General features: G+C 53.0%; 1 protein-coding gene across 1 annotated transcript in view; it reads left to right on the forward strand.

Moving 5' to 3' along the window:
• The first annotated feature begins 10093 nt into the window (after positions 1 to 10093).
• Positions 10094 to 13144, forward strand: part of JAKMIP3 (Janus kinase and microtubule interacting protein 3) — an 80039-nt gene continuing 76988 nt past the window's right edge. Inside the window, exon 1 of the mRNA XM_072972137.1 lies at positions 10094 to 10167. The gene's annotated coding sequence lies outside the window, so the exon portion shown is untranslated. The remainder of the gene's footprint in view (positions 10168 to 13144) is intronic.

The raw sequence follows: 13144 nt of genomic DNA on the forward strand, positions 1-13144 counted from the left end.
GGGCAGCCCCTCAGGGTGTCTGACCTGCAGGATTGCACCAAAGCTGCCTGGTCTTCATTAAGCTGGAAGAGTGGCCTTAGGATGGACATGGCAGCCACAAGTTTGCTGCAGGACGGAGGTAGGTGGACAGTGGGATCGGGCCGCGGCCAGGTTCCCAGGCTTCACCACGGCCCATCCGCTTTCACTGCCATGCGGACCCACAGGCTCAGATTTCTGGGAGAAAGCTGACTTTACACTGAGGAGAGTCAGAGGGGACTGAAATAGAGCAGCTGCTAAAAAGGAAATGGAATTGCTGGCAAGATGGCCAAGGAAGATAGCCACGCTGTCCTCCACCCGCTCCCTGGAACGCTGGATGGAAGGCATCGGAATTCTGCCTCCCTCATTTTACAGGGGAGGGCAGGTGGGAGAGAGAGAAAGGAAGGAGGAATCAATCAGGGAATGAGGGGAGAAAGCTGGCCCTGGAGCTGTGCACTGGGGCTGCTGCTGCTGGGTGGCGCTGCTGTCCCGGGCAGAGCCCTGCGTCTTCATGCCCGCCCGCGCGGGGACGGAAGAGGAGGCACACCTCTGCTGCGGGAACTGTGCCTCCGCCCCGGCGCGGCGCTCAGCCCCATCCCACGTGGCCCCACTAGCCCTGAGAGGTGACCGGGGACTTGGTGTGTCTCTGCTCCCTCTGGGTGGGGAGAGCATTTTAGGGAGATTCTTAAGAGCCAAGTCTGTGCCTCTCCCAAGTTTGAGGCAAACTCCCCACCCGGAGGGATGGAAAGACGGGTCCCAGACCGTGATCCCGGGGTGGAGGTGGGGTGGGGCAGAAGCAGACCCTGGCCCGCACGGAAGGACAGGGAGAAAACAGGGCGATTGTTCTAACAGATACAGTAAAAGCGTTTGATAAGTGGCAACACCCACTCACATTTTTTTTTAAAGCGCACTTAGTGAGTTTAGACCACAGATCGATGCTTTACCCCAGCAGAGGGAATGCAGTCAGTGTAATGCTGGACCATTAGAAGGGTTTCTCTCTGAGAAAGAAAACAAGAGAGAGATGCTAATATAATAAGAGAGATTGCTTCTCCTCAGCAGCATGTGGGCGCACCAGAAATTAACACAACGCTGCAAACCGACTATACTTCAACACAAAAAATATCTGTAAGGAAAGAAAAGTGTATGAAAGTCCTGCTCCGCACAGGAACGCGGGAGAAGTCACGGGCAAGTGCAGACTGGGAAGGAAAGGGCAAAACCGCCCTTCTCCAGAGAGGGTAGAGAGGAACTAGTAGAACGTATGGAATTTACGAAGACTCAGTTAAAAAAGAAAAAGAGAAGAAGCCGAATCTGAAGAATAACAAGGTGGAGGAGATGGCCTGTGGGACCAAGATGGACAAGAGACCAGCGTGAGGAGCAGACGGCCTGGAGCCCCGTGGAAACGGGAGACGGTGCAGCCAGGCTGGCACCATCAGAGCAGCGGGAGGGGGCGTGCCTGCCCGGGGTCCCCACGGGAAGCCCCACCCCTGTTGAAATGACAATCTGTGAAATCTTCAGAAGGAAACTTGGGGTGATGTCTTTTTTCTTTTTAAACTTAGTCTTTGTCAATTTTTTTTTTAATCGGAGCGCAGTCAGTTACAATGTGTAGGATGGTGTCTTAGTGCACTAGGAAAACATTTAAGACGCCATAGAGCAGAGGCAAAGATGGCTAGGATGATTGCATCTCAAGTTTCTGCAGGACAGAAGACAGCCTGGAACTGGGAAAGACCAGCCAGGACATCACCAGCAAAGGATTAATACCCAGAACACACAATGGGCTCCTTCAAAGCAACCAAGTGTTAGCGAACATGAGTCGTGTGCCCGGCGCACAGTGAGGCCAAAAAATATCAAAACGTCGGAGTTTGGAGCAGAGCAAGGGGAACGGGTGGCTCGTGCCCCCAAAACCCTGAGCTTCCCAGAAGGCTTCAGCGGAGCCCAGGGTCTGCGGTCAGCTGTGCACAATTCTCTGACTGGCTGATGGCGCTCAGTCCTAGGTGCCAGAAGGTCTGGGGGCCGCGTGCTCATGGCCACCAAGTAGCTAATTTCTTCCACTTGGTGGTGGTTTTTAGCCTCTGAGAAACTCAGGAAACATGCGTGAAACACTGTTATCTGGGTCTTTCAGAGAGGGGCTACCGCAGAGGATCTGGGGAGGGTCTGTCCCGGGAAGGACCCATAGGGCCCTGCTCAGTTACAATGCCCCCCTTTCCTCTGATGCTGCTCAGTCTGGCGGAGAGCAGGTGACGGGCAAGGAGGGGTAGTATTTTGGACAGAGAGGGTCATCATAATCTTGGCAGAGGAGCTCGCCTTCACTCCCCAATCCCGTTTCATCCTTTCCCAAATCTTTCAAGGGTTGTGGTGACAACCACTCTGGCTACTTCCTGCTGAAATAAGGCACAGCCCTGGCTTGGTTTGGGGGCTGGACACGGAGTTGGAAGTGCTCCCAAGTTTCAAGTTCTGGATCCAAGTCTTGTAGGATTACGATCTCGTCCCCTGAGAAGTCCAGGAGAATAAGCCGGAAAACCAGCCTGGACCTGGCACTTGGGGGGACCTGCAGCCAGGTGGCCAGTTGTCTGGTTTTACCTGAGGAGGTGTTAACTTTTGATGGGTTAACATACACATAACAGGAGCTACTGGCCGCTTCACGTCTCCTTTTTTCTGCTAACGTCTGACCTAAAGCAATTGTATTGTCTGAAAATTCAGTAGTTACAAGAGGAGACCTTGAGGTCATAGGGTTGCAGCTGCCACCTGCCGGCAGACGCTGCTTTGAGAAGGGCTGGTGGCGCCCTGAGTATGACACAGCTCAGAAAATTCGCGCTCTCAACAGTACGGGAACGTGTGTGAAGCCACGCCCACCGTGGCCACCTGGTTTCCCATGGGTGTCCGAACCACAGCCACTCCACTTCCACTTTCACATGCATCCCCTCCTCACGGCCAGAGCACATGCACAGTGCACGTCCCAAAGGCCATAGAACAGGCTGCTTTGGTCAGTAGAGTTCAAGTCAAACTATGCGTAAGCCAGAAGGGCTTCCCCACACCTCAGTATGCACAGATTTCCCCATCATTTCCCCTTTTGATTATAAAAAATTCAATAGGAAGCACTGATGCTCAAAATACCCGTCCCTCAGTGCTGCGGCGGCTGCGGCTGTGTCCCGGGGTTAGGGCCAGGCCTCCGTGGTGTTTGCCTTATCATCCACCCAGGGGGAGCTAATCCAACGTCGTGAGCAGGCTCAGTGTGTTAGCGGGGGGCGCTCCGCAGGCAGCGCGGTTCATCACTTGCACCCGGGTGTCACACAGGCCTCGCTCGGGCGCTTTCAGCAGCAGGCGTGGCGGTTATCCTGTGGCAGCCCCACCGGGGAGCTCTCTTCCTGTGCTGCACGTCGGGGGCAGTGTTGATGGGGAGACAAACACTTGGTCAACAGTTCAGTTAGAAAACCTATTAAAAGCCAGTCCTACTGCAGAGAACTGAAAAATGATAGCCGCATTCATCAGGTCACTCAGTTCCGTAAGTCAGTCCCCCTCACCCACAGGTTCACGAAGGCAGAGTTTTCACTGGACTTCTTGACTCCCTTACCCAGCTAAACAGGATGATTTAAAAGAAACAAATTACGAATCTCTCCGAAGACAAAGCATCTGGGCCATGCGTGAGCCCAGCTGCCCGCGGCTGACAGAGACCCAAGCGGGCAGGACAGAGGCCCCGTGACAGTGTTTCTGACAAAGAAGCTTAACCTAGGTGTTGTGCACTCAGCGTTCTCAGATGACAACCAGGGCTACGACTGATCGCATGATGCCAGGACATACCTAAACCTCAGAAGCTCCGTGTCATTTCCAGGGTGTCCATACCAACAGTTACCCACGCTGCGCGAGCCGGGAGGCGTCCCTCGTCTGCCCACGCTTCCCCCCAGTGCAACACACCCACCGGCCCTAGTTCAGTATCTCCCCTGAGATGTCTCCGGGGCCCTCGGCAGCATCCCAAAGGTAGCTGATGTCAAAAGAACTCTAATTAGAATTTGATAGGAAGTTTGTCAAAAATATCAGAAGTCACACAGTCTGTTACCAGAAGCCTCCTCAGAGAGGAGCCAGACCTAGTCCTGCACCTGCCTGCTTTTAGTAACAGACCCACTTCCCTGACCTCAGCCCCGCCATGCACAGAACCCCCTTTTCAGGGCTCCCCTTCTACAAACCTTCTGTTTCCACATTATTTTTTCCCTTATTTTTTCCCATCTAGAAACGGCCAGCTCTAGGACCCAAATCACTTTTCTCTTCACAAAGTGCAATTCCATTCCTCATACTTTTTTTTTTTAACTCCAAACATGTCTCCTACCTTCCTACTGCATACTGAAACGTTCCCCCATTATTTTTAATAGCTTCAATTACGTATTTTTTCTTTTTGTAATTACATATTTAGATAAGAATCCTCAATTCTTTTTAAAAAATGTTTCATTAAGTATTGTATTATTTTATTTTGGTGGGAGATGGGAAGCAACTAGGTGTATTTATTTTTAGAGGAGGTGCTGGGGGTTGAACCCAGGACCTAAGGCATGATAGGCATGTGCTCCACCACTTAAGCTACACCCTCCCCACGGAGTCCTCAATTCTTAAAAACCTTAATTCCTAGTGAATGGTTCAGCATCTTATTTAGTTTGGGAACGCCCTGGCTATTCAGCTATTCAGTAAACTTCTGTCATTTAACTTAATTTGGCGCAACTGTAAAAATTCAAGTTACCAAACATCTGGAAAGACCATTTCCAAGTAGACATCCCTGAAACACGGGCATCTCTAGAGCAGTCACCCAGAAGCTCCCGTCCTGCCTGCATCTGATGCACTCACAGGAATCTCATCACACCAAGCGAACTTTCTCCTTGCTGCTGACAAACCACAACAGAAACAGCGTGAACTTACCGACCAGTAAACCGGTGTGCAATGAAAGACACGTCTGTATTGATCGCGCCAACAAGCTTCAGCTGGCTTTACTATCAGGTATTATCTCAATATTGAATGCTTCCCAGGTCACGTGAACCTGAAGTTGGTTCTAACTTCTTTTATACTAGGAAGTATTTAATTTGTAATCACTTCCTTTTAGGTCAGTTAAATAGAGCTCATTTAGAAGTCAATTTTTTACGTAAAGACAGACAAAACCAGAGATCTCAGTTTTTCCACTTGAGTTTAAAAAGCCTCCTTTTTTCCCTTGAGAGTTCGGGCAGATCATCTGTATCTCAAAGGCCAATTCCTCCTCTAACTGCATTTATGACCCCAACTCTCTTGGCTATTGGCAGGGATTTTTTTTCCAGTTCCCAAATATCCATTTCAGTTTAAAGAAATAACAGTAATGGTTCTACTGGACAGCACAGGGAACTATATTCAATACCTTGTAATAGCTTATAATGAAAAAGATCATGGAAAGGAATGTATGTGTGTAACTGAACCACTATGACGTACAGCAGAAACAGCATTATAAACTGAGTGTATTTCAATAAAAAAACAACAGTAATGGGCAATAATATATGTATCATTCGCTTACATTCACATGCCTCACTTGCAGCAAAACCAGGGAGACAAAGCAGGATTTGGACTCAGATACTGAGACACACACACACACACACTCACACACATACACTCACACACACCCACACACACCAACGCAAACTCTCACACGCACTCACACACATCCCCACGCACTCTCACACACACACAATCTCACAAACGCACTCACACACACCCCCGAGGTAAAAGCCAGAGCGCCTGCAGGAGGCCCTTTGTGATGTAACAGCAGAGCCGCCAGGGGCCACTGTTCTCCGGATCCCGGGGAGCACTGAGCCCACACACTTACAATAAATATCATTTTCTTTCATTTATGGGAACACAGCTGAAGTTCTCCCAGTTTTGCAAAATATGCCCTCTGGGAACTATGAGATAGAACAGAGCTCTGATCGTCCAACCAGTGTCATCAAATAGCAAGCAAACAGCAATTCAAAACGGTCTCTCAGGGTCACAGTTCTCTAGCCCCAAAGGGAGGACTCCCAGCCAAGGCCCTGTCGGTGCACAAGGCCAGAACCCGACCCGATGCCCCATCAGAGCTGGAGCTGAACGAATGGCCAAGGCTAGGAAGGGAGAACTCCAGCCAGCGCCCCTGGAAGCGGTGCAGCAGGGAGGGTGCCCTGTCTCGCAGTTTACAAGCCCCATCACTCACCCAAGGCGCCTCAGCCGGCCGACACAAGTCCTGAAGCACACATACATATGTTGCTTTTCACCGAAGGTTACTGCAGGGTACTGAATATAGTCCCCTGTGCTCTACATAAGAAATTCTTAAACTTTATTTTTATATATAGTAGTTGATATTTGCAAATCTCGAACCCCCAAATTTATCGCTTCCCACCCCCTTTCCCCTGGCAACCATAAGTTTGTTTACTGTGTCTTCGAGTCTGTTTCTGTTTTGTAGATGAGTTCATTAGTGTCGTCTGTTTTCTTTTTTTAGATTCCACATATGAGTGACATCATGTGGTATTTTTCTTTCTCCTTCTGGCTTACTTCACTTAGAATGACGATCTCCAGGTCCATCCATGTTGCTGCAAATGGCGTTATGTTATACTTTTTATGGCTGAATAGTATTCCATTGTATAAATATAGCACGTCTTGTTTATCCAGTCATCTGTCGATGGACATTTGGGCTGTTTCCACGTCTTGGCTATTGTATATAGTGCTGCTGTGAACATTGGGGTGCAGGTGTCTTTTCGAATTTGAGTTCCCTCTGGATACGTGCCCAGGAGTGGGATTAGCTGGATCACATGGTGAGTAATAGGTGCTGTTTAAATAAACCAGCTTCTCTTGAAGTTTTGTGAATTGACTGGTTCTCAGTAATGCCCTCCACCATCTTCAGTCACTGTGGGGTCTTTGGAGGGCACACGGTCCCCATCTGAGTTCCGGGTGAGGACAGCGTGCAAGGGATATATTTGTTGCAGGGACAAAAAGCATAGGTTTGTGCATAGTTTCCAAGTGAAAGTAGATTTTTTTCTGATTCTAAAAATACTTACTCATCGTTAAAAAATATGCACAATTCCGAAAGCTAGAAAGCGGGAGGTTGGGTCACCCAAGAGCACACCCCGAGAGGGATAGCCACTTACACTTTGGTGCGTACACTTCCAGCCTCTTCTTTTCCTGTGGATGCAACACACACGTATATGTGCACACTTATTTTCTTCACATTTGTATTGTGTTAAAATACACATGACATTAAACTTACCATCTTACCCACTTTAAAGTGGACGGTTCAGTGGTATTAAGTACATTCATGCTGTTGTAGACCCGTCGCCACCGCCATCTGCACAGCTCTTTTCATCCCGCAGAACTAAAACTCCACACCTTTAAACAGTAACTCCCCACGCCCCTCCTCCCAGCCCTTGGAAACCTGTGGCACTTTGTTTCTGTCTCTGTGATTTTGCCTGCTTGAGGGTCCTCGTGTAGGTGGAATCGTGTGATGACTGTCTTTTTGTGTTTGGATTATCTCACTGAGAACAATGTCCTCCGGGCTCACCTATGCTGGGGTGTGATGCAGAACTTCCTTCCTCTTATTTAAGGTGGACTAGTATTTAAGGTGGACTAGTATTTGACGGTGGGTATAGATCACATTTCTTATCCTCCTGTCCGTCTGTGGGCACTTGGGTTGCTTCCATCCTTTAGTTGTTGTGAATCACGCTGCTGTGAACACACATACACGAATCTCTCTTTGGGACCCTGCTTTCGATTCTGTTGGGTATATACCCAGAAGTTGAACTGCTGGATCACATGGTAATTCTAGTTTTAATTTTTTGAGGAGCCGCCATGCTGTTTTCCAGTGGCTGGACCGCTGTACGTTCCTGCCGAGAGTGCAGAAGGGTCCAGTTTCTCCACATCCTTGTCAACACTTGTTGTTTTCTGGTTTGCTTTTTTTTATAGTAGTTATCCTAATGGATGTGGGCTGTATCTTATTGGTTTTGATTTACATCTCCCAGGTAATCAGTGATGTTGAGCATCTTTTCATGTTCTTGTTGGCTGTTGTCTGTCCTCTTTGGAGAAGTGTCTATGCAACTCCTTTGCCCATTTTAAAATTTGGGTTTTTCTTGTTGAGTTTTAGGAGCTCTCTACATATTATAGATAATAATCAGATGTATGATTTGCAAATATGTTCTCCCATTCTGTGAAGTGCCTTTTTACTCTGTGAATAGTGTCTTTGATGCACAAAATTTTAAAAATTTTCCTGAAGTCCAGTTTGCCTATTTTTTCTTTTGTTACCTGTGCCTTTGGTGTCAAATCCAAGAAACCATTTCAAGTCAAATGTCATGAATCTTTTGTCCTGAGTTTTCTTCTAAAAGTTTCTGTTGTTTTAAGTCTTACATTTAGGTCTTTGATCCGTTTCGGGTGAATTTTTGTATGTGGCGTTCGGCCAGGGTCCAGCTTCATTCTGTGGCATGTGCATGTCCGGTTTTCCCAGCGCTGTTTATCGAAAGGACTATCCTTTCTCTATTGAATGGTCTTGGCGCCCTTGTCAAAAGTGATGTCACATGTATGTGAGGGTTTATTTCTGGGCTCTCTGTTCTGTTCCGTTGGTCTATGTGTCTGTCTTTAATGCACTTTTTATTTTTAAAAGTAGAAGTGCGATCCTACTATGCCCACATTTTGCAGCTGGCTTTTAAGACACTTCACAGCATGTAGTTTGCACGTCTCCGCGTCAGTGAGGGAAGGCTCGCCAAGTGCCGTGGCGCAGTGGTGCTCGGGTGCGGGTGCACCCCTCCTTTATGCAGATCATTTGTGGTTGGACATTTAGGATGCTCCCCACGTTCACTGGTGTGTTCTGGGTGACAGTGACCTGATCGTCCTTGAATGAGTTAAAGTCCTGAGAGCTGTGCCGGGCACAGGGAACGCGCTGTAAACGTATCTGTTAAAGAACATCTGTACAAACACCATGATGTGTGTTTCCCCAGGACGCAGGTTTGGCATTCACATTTCTGGGTTCAGAAGGTCACCCCCTGCCGCCTGCCTCTCACCTGGACAGGAGCCACCCTGACATGGGGCCGAGCCTGCAGCTGGAACAGGCCCCACAGAGTGGGAGCCCCGAGTCGCGCCCCTTGGCATGGTGGGGCGGTTTGGATCTCGGTCTCCAGAGCCACGCCTCCTTCCCCGACTCCGGGGTGGGTCCAGGCGCCGCCCTGCCAGCTGGGTGACTGTGAGCAGACTCCCTGTCCTCCTGCCCCGCAGTTTCCTCGCCTGGACGCTGTGCAGCCGCGGTGCGTCCTGGGCAGGCGGGGCCCTGAGGGCTGGGCCATCTGTGCCCTGGGCTGGTTTCCTTGATGCAGTCAGAGGCTGGGCTCTGAGTGCCTCCAGCGTGGACACCACGGGCCTGCCTTTGCCAAGGAGCCAGCCCTGGGCTCCCTGGAGGGCCGCTCCGGACCAGCTGGATGTGCGGAGGGCTCTCCTGTGCCGGCCGGCTGCACGGGCGGCGCTGCCTCACTTGGCTCGTTTCTGCTTCCACTCCTCAGAGTTCAGTGGATGCTAATCACTGCTGTCACCTCTCCACTGAAATAAAGATGCCCTTGGAGTGGAAGCCCATTCACATCATGGCGTCACAACTGCACGGAGTCCAGAGCGGATTCTCTGAGGGAAAGAGGACCAGGAGCTGTCCTGCGACACGGGACACTGGGGAGAGCCTTGTGGCCGGAGTCCTCCAACATCGCTGTCCTCCACTTGCCTCTTCACGGGAGGATGTGGCCAGACCAACCCAAGTCCAGGATCCCTCCTCCTGTGACAGAGGAGAGCGGCTTTCCTGACCCAGCTGCATGGCTGTGCCTCCGCCAGCAGGCAGAGCACCTGCATCCTTCCCCCCGCAGTCATCCATCCGTGCAGCCTCCGGGCTGAGCATGGCGCCCGGTGCTCCAGAGAACGCCTGCCCGCCTGGGTGTAGCCCTTACACGCTGGCTCCGAGAGCTTAGCGATCAGGCCACCGGCATCTGCTTAGAGACGGCCGGGGAGATGGTCCCTCCCCCTGGATGCAGTCACCGCGTGGTAAATTCCATCTGAAAGAGAACTGAGCGCTTTGCTGAGTCACAGAGCTCTGGGAGCCGACTGCACAAGCCGGGCTGGGTCTTGGGCGAGCGGAGACAGCTTGGCCGGGCCAGAGGATCGCGGGTGAGAGGAGCAGGGCTGGGCGGCCCTGCGGGCCTAGGTGCGTCTGTTCTGACTGCGGCAGAGGCTTGGCCGCCCTCGGGCTGGGCGGAGGGCTCCCCGCACAGGTTTATCCCGTGTGAACTGGCGTCTGTGTTTCGTGTGCACACGTATGGAGCTGGAAGGCTCACGGTGGGGGAAACATGTCCTCTCCAGTGTGCAAAGGATCTCACACAGGAAGGAGCTCCATCTGCCCCTTTTGCGTTCATGCTCCTGTGTGCGTTTGCGGGCGGGTGGGGCCTGCTTGGCTCAGGGCTCCTCCACTGACACCTGGTGTTTATCTGATTCGTATTCAGAGCCAAGCCTGCTCTCAAGGCAGCCGAGGGGTGGGGGGAGCCCGGCCGTGACCGCCCTCAGGGCGGGGTGTGGCGAGCCCCCTGCACACGGCCCAGAGGCCCCCAGATCCCTCTTTCTGGCTGAAGTGGGATGGGGCAGGGTGGGGCCCTGCGTTTTTTTAGTGACAGGAATATTTATGGCTTCCTGCCCTTTGCTGGGATGGTGTCTTCTCTTTAAAACTTCATCAAGAGTCCCCGTGTGCTCCTTGACATCACTTCTCATGCAAGGAACTCAAGTGTTTGGGGGTCACACGGCTTTTGAGCTGATTTCCAACATTTTTCCTTGAAAGAAATGGGTGCTGAGACATCATGCCTCACTGTCTCCAGTTCAGAGGAAATTGGAGGTTGACTGGGGCCGGCAGGGTTTCGTGGAAGCAACATCACGGGTGATTTGGCGTAAATTATTCTGACACACACTGAGATGTACACTGAGATGCAAGTGGCTGCAGAGAGGGCTGTTCATTCAACACCAGGATCCGCGCTGTAGCTTTGAGGGCGTTCCCCGTGGATCCAAGCCTCGGGACAGACCAGTAGTAAACGCTGCCTGGTTCCTGAGGGAGCAGCGCAGCAGAAAAGCCGACGAGGCCGCGGCACGGCCTCGGTCTGTCTCCCCGGCATTGCCAGCGGAAGCTCGGCTGCGTCCAGGCTGCTCTGGGGGTCCAGGTGGGTAAGCACGATCGCGCAGAGGGTGGCACTTTCATTCTTGAGGCTGAGGGGCGCGTGGCCACGTGCGTCTGTGTCTAAGCTTGCTTTCCCGATCCTGTGCTGATCTGGGCGCATACCTGATAAATCCAAGCGACGCACCGGATTGGTTCCTGTTACCCTGCAGACCCCCGGGAAGACGGTCACTCTGAGACCCTGACTGACACCTTGGGGACAGCTGGGTGGCGGTCCAGCCCGGGAGCTGCGGGGAGGAGGAAGGGCCCCCCGTCAGCCCCGGGATCTTGAGATAAGTGCGGGCGTCCTGCAGACCTTCTTGGAGGGCCGCTCTCGCCTGGGGGCTTCTGTGAACTGGGAATTCCGCTCAGGACAGACGCCGCATCTTTGGTTTTCCTTGTTCTTCCGTTTCCAGACAGTCAAGCCAGAGGTGAAGTGGGTGGTGATGTTAATTTTCCATTCGGACCCGGAAACAGCCCTCTTTAGTACAGAGATTGAAAGAGTCCAGGACACAGGCCACAGCAAATGCGCCTTTTTGAGAACGTCACCCCCAGTCTCCCTCCCCGGGCCCCGGGGGCGCACTTCCCGGCTCGGAAGCGCTGGCTGTGGGTCCCGCACCCCAAGGTGCTTCAGAGCCGCGGCCCCAGATGCTTCGCGCTGCCCGCCCCCTCCCCTCGCAGGACAGCGCGTCCTTCCTGAAGGCCCCCTGGTGCTGGATTAGCGCCTGCTGCGCCCTGTGACACCTCGGAAAGTCACCTCAGAACATGTCTGTGGCTGTCACTTCCCAAGCGGCTCAGCTGACGAGGGGGCCACAGGAAAGCACCTCTGAGACCTGGGGGACTGGGCTCAAAGCGAGGCGGCTCCCAGCCTGGCGCAGGGAAGGCCTTGTGCTGGGGGTCTGTCCGCCCGGACGGAGGCTTGGACTCCAGGGGACAGCCCCGTGTCCCAGGCCAAGAGACCTCGCACAGCCATTAACCTGTGTGCTTTGAGGCTGGGGTGTTTGACTGCACCTGTCAAAGGTCCACTTGTGGGTGGCAGTGGCCCCGGGCCGTGTGGCGTCCTCCCTGCACTGTGACTGGCATTGTCTCTGAGCCGCTGCCTTTCTCGGGCTCCGCCTGCCTGCTGCCTGGTTGACCTAGTGTTACTCCGGGCCCGCAGGGTCTCTGTGTGGGCGCCCGCTGGTGGGGGCTGATGGGGGAGCAGTGGGGGTGGGGCTGATGGTCCTGGGGGACAAGTGTTGGTGTCAAGCCCTAGGAACAGTTTCCCCCAAGTCCACGGTCAAGCTGAGATCAAGCGTCCTCCACGATGAGGGCGCTCAGAACAGGAGAGGGTAGAACCCGTCACGTCTACCTTGGGCCCCCCAGACAGGTCTTCCAGGAGCTCGTCTTTCGGAAGCGGACGCTCATCAGGAAGGGCTGGGCTCTCCCTGAAGCTCCGGGGCACTTGCCACGGTTTTGCACGTTGAGTCCGAGGTTCGTCTGAGTGCAGGCCCCCTGGAGTGACCACTGGTGCCTGCACGTCAGCGTTTTACTAGAAAGCAAACTTGGCTTGTAGCCTGACTGGGCGGGAAGAAGGCAAAGCCCAAGGCCAGAAGGACCTCTTGGCAGGGAGGGGTGGTGATGGTGGGGTGGCAGCGGGAAGCTCTGGGGGCTCCACCGAGCTCGTCGCTACCGCTTACCCACAGGGCAGGTGTTCACTGAGCCGCCATGTGCAGGCGTCCCGGGGTCAGGCCCCACGGGTGCACAGCGGTCCCAGCCCCAGGGGCTCTGGCCACCCAAGTCTGCTCTGCTGCCCGCCTCGCGCCAGAGAGGGCCCTGGGGGCCGGCAGCAGCGGTGGGCACGCTGGCGAGGCTCACTCCACTCCCCGCGCAGGTGTCCCCAGGACCGCCCGTCCTCTGAGAGTGCTTCTTCCTTCCTCTGCTGCTTTTCTGGTCTTCGAAATTGTAATC

The sequence above is a fragment of the Vicugna pacos genome, chromosome 11 (assembly GCF_048564905.1).
Source record: "Vicugna pacos chromosome 11, VicPac4, whole genome shotgun sequence".
Classification (NCBI taxonomy): Eukaryota; Metazoa; Chordata; class Mammalia; order Artiodactyla; family Camelidae; genus Vicugna; species Vicugna pacos.